Source organism: Petromyzon marinus, chromosome 4 (assembly GCF_048934315.1).
Source record: "Petromyzon marinus isolate PM22_M1 ecotype Great Lakes invasive population chromosome 4, UKy_Petmar_22M1.pri1.0, whole genome shotgun sequence".
In the NCBI taxonomy this organism is placed as follows: domain Eukaryota; kingdom Metazoa; phylum Chordata; class Hyperoartia; order Petromyzontiformes; family Petromyzontidae; genus Petromyzon; species Petromyzon marinus.
This window is the reverse complement of record NC_133670.1, coordinates 13,447,628-13,456,675: the sequence shown is the minus strand read 5'-3', so window position 1 is coordinate 13,456,675 and position 9,048 is coordinate 13,447,628.

Below are 9,048 nucleotides of genomic sequence, written 5' to 3'. Positions count from 1 at the left end.
CTTCATCCAGCAGTGGATTGACACATGCCCCAAAACTTTGAATTATTGCTATTAAAATGCAGACATCAATAATTTGAAATTATTATTTGAGTCGAATGACATTTCATTACACAAAACATAGTATTGGTTTATCTTATTAACATAATAAGCTAGTTGACGCTACAACGTTAGACAGCTACTATTTCTGCAAAACCTAGCATCACAATTACTGTGATATCAAGTAAGCGCCATGGTAACAAAACCAAGATTCCCAGACAGCGATGGGCGCTGCTCATTGCGAAATAAAACAATGAAAACAGCTCTGTGTTGCGGATGATTTCATTGTGCAGTCACAAGCGTTCACCACGAGACACGTTTGCACTCCACATTATGAACTGCGGTCATCTGGCCACATCTCGAATGTTGACAGCGAGTCCGTGCCGTGACCCTCCACCGTCATCCTCTGGACTTGACCCGAAGGGGGCAGGCCAGGAAATGGTTGACAACAATGTGCGTACTTGCCCACACCATTACGTCCACTGCAAGACTTAGCGAACTCATGCAACATTGTGTTTGCATTCACGTTACACAAAAAGCACCGATTAATAAAAATGTACAACTGGTCAATGGAACGTATTGTTTTTCCAAATCGTATATTTATTTGTTGTATGTCTTTACCTCACTGCTTAAGTTTAACTTAGTTCTTACTTTTAAACTCAGTGGGGACCACCCTTATGAGAATATGGGGCCGTCCATAAATGACGTCACGCGATTTTGGACGATATTTGACCCCCCCCCCTCTTCGTCACACGACGTCACAAAATGTCAGACCCCCCCTCAAATATGACGTCACAAAGCTCTGCCCCCTCCCCCTCAAAAAAATATAAACATGCTTCAAATCGCTTTAAACTATTGTCATTGTATTGCGTATTTAATGTGGCGCTGCACTCTGATGTTGTAGGAGAAAACATTTATTAAAAAGTCTATTTAATTAAGTAGAACGTGTTGTCTATATTTATTTAAAGTTGCGCATTTTTATGTCGCGTCACATTTCTCACCCCCCTCCCCCCCTCGCCACACATCGTCACAAATGTCTGACCCCACCTCCCCCAGGTGCGTGACGTCATTTATGGACGGCCCCTATGGCCACGCTTATGAGTAGCTGGCATTTATCCCCTCTTGGGTATTTGCCTAGAGGAGGAGTAGCAGCTCGCAACAGGTGTGCCGTGGCAAAGGCGCATGCGTGCGGTGCTATTTACAAGCTAGGACAGACTTCCCGTGCCGTTCAGTGGCCGATCCATCCACCGCCTCCCGCCCTTCCCCCTCTCCATTGGTCGCGGCGTGGTCCAGCAGCAGACAGCCGTCAGCCCCCCCCCCCATCCTCGGCTCCCCTCTCACTCCTATCGGTTGCGCGTGCACAGTCGGACAAACAGCCGCTACACCCGCTCACTCACCCCACAGTGAGTTTTTGGTTAGGCGTGTCACGAAGATTGTGCGAGCTCGAGAGTGAGTGCTGCGAAATGTAAGAGGTTGAGAAGCATTGACCTAGGGGGCTTACGAGGCAAGCCCCCATCTGGCCGTGTTGGGAGAGATATTGTGAACTTAACACACTGTACGACTATCAATAATGTTTCATCTTCTTTGGTTCTTTCGGTAAGGTCACGTAGAATGAGAATAAAATAATAAATTGATAAAATAAAATAACACAATAAAATTCTCACGACGTTTCGGCCACAACACAAGCGGCCTTCATCAGGTGAAGGGACGAGACTGTCTGGAGGACAGCGCTGGAGCGAACACAGCTAAGCTCAGACCGCGACCTTTAAGCTGTGTGAGAAGAAACAGAGCGCCTTGAAAAAGGAATTAGCATAGAATTTAGCATTGAAATAGCCGAGTGATTAGCTTGTGATGTGAGCGAGCAATTGCAGGGCTGCGCCTCTACCATTTGCACACAGTCAACATGCACAATGCCTGTACGATTGTCGGCAGTCGCAGTTAACACCCAAGTATTGATCACTATCTGCCACAAAATGCAAGAATTATAAACGCAAGACCTACGCACAGAAATTGTTACATGTGTGCATTCTGAGCTCCGTAATTATTTTTTGCGATAAGTGCATATTGTTGTCACGTTTGAATAAACTTTAAATTCAAGGAAGCGTGAAGTGGAGAAACGTTAGATGCGGGTCACGCGATCCATTTTAGATGTACTATTGCTATCGGGTAAAAAAAAATTTCAAACTGCAGCCAACTAACACTGACATTTCCAAACACAGCACAAATCCTTGTCATACCTTAAGGCGAGATTCAGAAGACGGTTGCAACACGTTCATAAGCTGGAAGAGAACTGTAAAAAAAAGCATACAAGGCACAACAAGTTACAGCCTCCACACATGATATGCTTTAAATTAATGAAAATAAACAGAATTTGGTAGCGGGTGTCAGCTTCATGCTGTACCACCGGAATATAAGATTATGAACTAGAAAACGCAGGAAGCAAACAGCCTCGTCCCCAGGTAGACATGACGGTGGCAGACGAGGCAGATGGTATCTGGAGCTGCTTCAGGCAAACTGCCTTGGTTGACAATTGTCAATGAAATGCATCACTGAAAGCACGATATGTCAAGTTCAGAGTCTGAGATGAGTGATTACACTTGACTTTCCATAGCTCTCATACTATTTTCTCAAGCCTTGACTTCATTTTATTTCATTCAAGTCATTATGTTTTAGCTATATACCAGATATTAGGCCTTTAAAGAACTTGTATACCTGAGTTTGATGTGCATTGCATTCCCAGGAGAAAGACAGTCGGAGTAGTGGTGTTAAACCAACTTAGTGATTGTTGTGTGGTTAATGTCTTACATGTAGGAATGTGGTTCAACACGTAGGCTTTCGCGACCAATATTATTCTTAATAAATGTTTTTGGGTTAGATCGCATGATTTATAAATGTGTCGCAACCCTCCACCACCCGACACGGCCAATCAGTAAAAAATGTGTCACGTTGACAAAAGACAAATAGTTCACTACTTTAGCCCAACGATGTGTTGAAGAGTGAATCCAAAACATTTACAATTTTTGAGTACGACGTTTCGTTGGAAATTGCATCCAGCATCATCGGGCAAATTTGCCAGAATAGTGAACGTGCAGTGCTGTTACTCAAGCACCGTGCACAAATAAACAACGCCAAGGCACTATTATCCGTCACTACAGCTTGTCTCGATTTTTTAATGATATTGTTGATTCGGTATGCGCATTACAGGCATGCAGGCATAACGGAAGTCTTCTCTGCTCGGTATTTAGAAATAGGGGACTGTTTCTCAGAATGGTTATCAGCAACAAACAGGGCAAGGGATTGGCACAGTCGAACTACAGTATTACTGTTTGGACATGAGAGTGTCTTGTCACATCCCTTCTCACTCCACTGATCACAGCAAACCACCGCATCTTGCGCAGTTCATATTAACCTGCTGCTCATTGTGCCCAAAACCAGGACTGTCTTGGCTGAGCGGCATTTCTCCCTGGATGCACAAGCCACTTGGAACCTTCTCCCACTTCACACACGCAGCATCCAAGTGCCATCCACCGTCAAACAGCAGCTCAGGGCTAACCTGTCCAGGCTCTTGCCCGACCAGACTGGCATATTATGGACTTCGAGCTCTGGCTCTGCGCTTTAGATTTCTCGATCGGACATTGCGTCCTATTCGTGAAATATGCACGCATTCTAAATTGATCACCATTATTTATATTCTGCTCTCCCCAAAGTGTCAACCGCACACACGTCCAGGCTTGGTTTACAGCATTCTTGCTCTGCCCAGCCACAACCAGCGTTGCATTTTCTCAAACAACTATTTTACAGGAGACCTCCTCTTGTCCACGGCCCTATTAAATGCGATTCCTATCCATCACAGCTGTGGGGTCGACGGCCCTATTCATCCTATTATCCACGGTTATCTGCGTTTTTACCCCATAGATTATAAAATAGTATCCACTATATGGTTCCTTCACATTACCGTGGTTAAGATGGGTTGTTTAGTTTATGTGCTGCAGTCTGCGATTTAACAGCAACACATTCCACAAAACACATAAGTACAAAAATAATGGGGTGTTTGCATCTCTTCGGTTAACTGGTAGAATTTTTTTTTAAAAAACAGCCTTCACTTATATAATAAAGAGATAGCAGAGCTGCCAACGCATGCTATGGTTGAAAAAAAATAGCCAAGTGAAATCTGCAGAATTGCATTATGACACTGGGAGTGGGGAATAAATGTCTATTTAGTACAATATACTGCAATTCATACTGATTCCGGAGTAGCATACATTGCAGTACCGTCTTTAAAAATATATATAACATGCACCTCTTTCCCATATCTATTGCTCCACATAAAAAACAAAGGTATTTTTTACACATTCCATTGGCCACACGACCTCTTGGAAGTGATTTTTTCAGCGGCGCGAGTTTAATATGTAGAGTAACTCTGAACCGGTTTTTGACAATCGGTATCAGCAGCAGTCATGCTTGCTAGAATCAATACTGGATAACATATCAGATGTGTATAGACAAGGTCCCTATTAAGAGATTATGTTATGCATTTTTAAAGGGGTTTGTTATTATTGTTGTTGTCAAACTTGGACCCATATCTTAAAGAGATTGATGCATCATTAACAGGTTCTGAACAATGTTTAAATGTGGCATTTATTAACGTTACTTTGGTCCTTTATTCACGAATGTAAGCTTCACCGTGTCTCAAGATACATTTTCAGGAGGATCCTACATTTTAACGTTTAAATCAAATACATCCCTCTGTTAATCCTGAGTGTATTTTACGCCATAGTATTACAGTACTTATTGTCCATTTAAGTCCCACATTTGATGGCGCGACACAGTCACGAAAACGTACGCACGGTGCGACTTGGTTTGGAGGCAGTTTGAGAAAACACTGCCCTTTGTCGGGGTAGTGGTATGGAAATTGTGCACACTTGGAATGCCACTGCATCAATGTTCAATACACTGCGCAGTATATGTTGTTGTCGCATTAGGGTGCGTCTGCTGCATTCGGGAAATGGTCCACTCCCCATCACACAAATGTGAACTTTGCATCAATGGCCCAAGACCGCCAATGAACATGAGCGCCACCAAATGCTTGTTTGATGAACTTTACCGTTTTATTGCACAAGACTGGAGTAATACAATCTTATGCGCGGTAGTGGAATTAAAAGGTCAATTCAAACAAAGCCTAAATTATGAAATAGATACGCAAACTGTATGTCTCCATATATCTGTCTCTCCACGTAAACATTTTTTTAAAATATCAAATCGGCCCCACAGCCTTTTCGGAGTGCATAGTTTCAGGAGGATTGATGCAGCACAGGCAATCTATGGACCAGTTTCGATATATGTACAGCGTTTCATCACCAGTCAGGCTTGTTTTAATGACTGCTGTTGAATTGCCAGATGTTATAGGCAAGGACCCTCTCTTTAATATATTATATACAGTAATACATAACAGAAAATAAATTAGAATATTGTTTAGAAAACTAAACAGCTACACTGGGATGACATAAAAGTGACACAAGCGTACACATTGCAAGGGGAGGCTTGCAAAGTTTTGAACCGACACTTAAATATTTTTCAAAAAATTAGACAAGAGAAAGCTAAACAGTGCACACTCAGAATAAAACTAAGAGTCATAAAGAGCAACATGTGGACCAGAAAACATGTGCCAGTTAGAGAGATCATATTGACTCTTGAGCAAGTGGGCTTTGGCAAGACACACCCTAAAAACGGATGGTCAAGAGAAACGCAGAAGTGGCAGGAAAAAAACACACCAAAAGGACGTCAACCGTGGAGATGGAGCTGTGAAATCAACTCGCTTGATTTCATAGCTCCGGATGTCACGTCAGAATTGCACAGCGATAACATTAACGGCGGTGACAGCTTAGAGAGGCCTTCATCCAGAAGTGGAGAGATTATGGATGGTGACGATAAGCGGATGTCACGTCAGAATTGACGTACTGGAGTGCATTTTTAACTTTGTACAGCCCTGGAAACGCAACACAAACACCACGAGCACGTGTTCCATTCCAGCCACAACACAAATATCCCGTAATATCCACAACAAAACACCTCTTTTCGCACAAGGCTCCGGAGATTGTTTCAGAAACCACGTTAAGCTGTCGTTGTCCCCTTAAATTATATTTCATTGATTTTTAATTATAGTCGATTACACTATGTAACACAATTATTGTTCCTGGGTAGTATGTGTTATTTCGTAATTGCTTATGCCTAAAAAGTATAGAAAATTACACCAAGGCGCATTACCACAGTTATCTGTGGGGAAGAACAACGTCAAGTGGGAGCCACTGGTGGCCCCCCAGAAGGTGCTGATGCCACCACTGCACATCAAATTGGGCCTCGTGAAACAAATTTGTCAGAGCTGTAGATAAGAAGTCGGCAGCCTTCAAGTACCTTCAAGACTTCTTCCCTAAGCTGTCTGAGGCAAAGGTCAAAACCGGTGTCTTCGTCGGACCACAGATAAAGAAGATCCTAGATTGCAATGAATTCCCCAAGAAGCTCACGAGTAAGGATAAAGTGGCTTGGGACAGCTTTGTCGGAGTGGTTGGTGGCTTCCTGGGCAATCACATGGTCGAAAACTGTGTGGAGCTGGTTGAGACCGGTGAAGAACTACGGCACAATGGGCTGTAGTATGTCCCTCAAAGTCCACATCCTTGATAAATTCAAGGAGAACATGGAAGCATACTCGGAAGAGCAAGGCAAGCACTTCCACCAGGATATACTGGACTTTGAACGCCGCTACCAAGGACAGTATAACGAGAACATGATGGGAGACTACATTTGGGGGCTGATTCGTGAAAGTGATTTACAGTATAATCGTAAATCTCGCAAAAACTACTCACTTCGAAATATTATCTAGTCATGTTTGTATTACTTTAGTATAAATACATGTTAATTTTGATTCATGTTGTTTTTTTCTGACTTTATGTGAACAAAAACACATTTGCCAGTTTTCTTATTGAAAATAGGTACATTTCAAAATATCACTGTCCTTTCTAGATTTGAAGCTTTCGTGACTGCAAGGATCCATACTATTTGGTTCTATTCGGTAAAGTCACGTAGGTAAAAAATAAAACAACAAAAATCACGACGTTTCGGCCACAACCAACAGTTTGGTCCCTTCACCTGATGAAGGCCACTTGTGTTGTGGCCGAAACGTCGTGATTTTTGTCGTTTTATTTTTTACCTACGTGACTTTACCGAATAGAACCAAAGAGTATCACTGTCCTGGTCACAAGATCAAAGTTTGTGGGGAATAATAGCCATTTTATCTACCTTTGAGGAAATAACACTTACTTACCTAGGAACAAAAAAAGTGGTCGTGTTATCACTCAAGGTGCATGTGTGCAAGCAGGCGCAGGCGTCAGGGCTGGGGAGACATCGCCACCTAGTGGCATGCACGGTAATTGCGATGCGAGCGTTACCAAGTGGCACCCACAGAGCAGACTTTTCAGATACATCAAGCCCACTACGCAACCGTATGTCACATCTGCAGCTCCATGGGGTAGTTGTTCTTGAAGGCCAAATGTTCAAATTCAACTTCATTATTCATACACATCATTAAAATATCTACCAAAGACAATTTACATTTATAGATGTAAAATGTGTAACGCGTTTATGAAATTTTGACTTAAGGCTTTCGTGACTGCATTAATTCATATTGTTTGGGTCTTTCGATAAAGTCACGTAGATAGTTTCAAAGAAAATAACCAAAAAAACTATTACGTTTCGATCGCAACACAAGCGATCGTCATGACGACCGCTTGTTGCGATCGAAATCCATGTGTCGATGGACAACCCTTTAAAATGTGTCAAGGGGTGTTCCAGCTGAAACATTGCACATTACGTTGTAATAAAACAATGTAAAACAAATCTCACCTGTATCTCATCATTGACCTCCTTTCCCAGTACCAAAATGTAATAATAGGGTTTTCCCCCTTTTTTCTGGCAACAAAACTGAAACCTTTTTACAATGATTCATGACTGCATTAACCACAATACCTGCAGTCAAAATGCAAACAAAAAACATACTTTTCGATTTAAAGCTTTCGTGACTGCAAGGATTCATCTTCTTTGGTTCTTTCGGTAAAGTCGCGTAGAATGAGAATAAAATAATAAATTGATAAAATAAAATAACACAATATTCTCACGACGTTTCGGCCACAACACAAGCGGCCTTCATCAGGTGACGTTTCGGCCACAACGCTCCAGCGCTGTCCTCCAGACAGTCTCGTCCCCTTCACCTGATGAAGGCCGCTTGTGTTGTGGCCGAAACGTCACCCGATGAAGGCCGCTTGTGTTGTGGCCGAAACGTCGTGAGAATATTGTGTTATTTTATCAATTTATTATTTTATTCTCATTCTACGTGACTACCGAAAGAACCAAAGAAGAAAAAACATCCCATGATAATATATGCATTGTCCTTGAAACTGATTGGTCCACAACAAGGCACGGCTTTCTTTTGAGCCTCGACCCAATTGGTGCTCGACCAGATGACGCCAGAAGACGTCACACAGCTCAAAGACAATGCACTATCAAAGTAACGAGATGATAAAAAGTCGATTGTACCACGCTTGATGGTCTTCCTTCGGGCTGTAAACAAATCCGTGCTTTACAATAGTAAATGGCTGGATAGAAGACCAGCTAAGAAGTGCGAGATGTTTGATGGCCTGCAATGCATTATACCCCCAAGTGATTCGTGTATGAATTTGCGTTCCATGCACTACAGCTCGGCACCATATCAACCCAACTCGCACGCCCGCATTGCCGCACACACATCACGGTGCTTGTCATCCTAGTGCCTTTGCGGTGATGAAGATTGCTCGGTACACGACTGACATGAAATGGTGGTGTGCTAAGCTCAATTATCTCAATTAACTCTAATACTGTAACACATTATTACTTCGGTAATGAGAACTAAACCGTGTTCCCTTCATGTCCTATATTGTGCACGCTAATGCGTTCCCATCTCTGTTGGGAGTTCGCGAGAGGAAC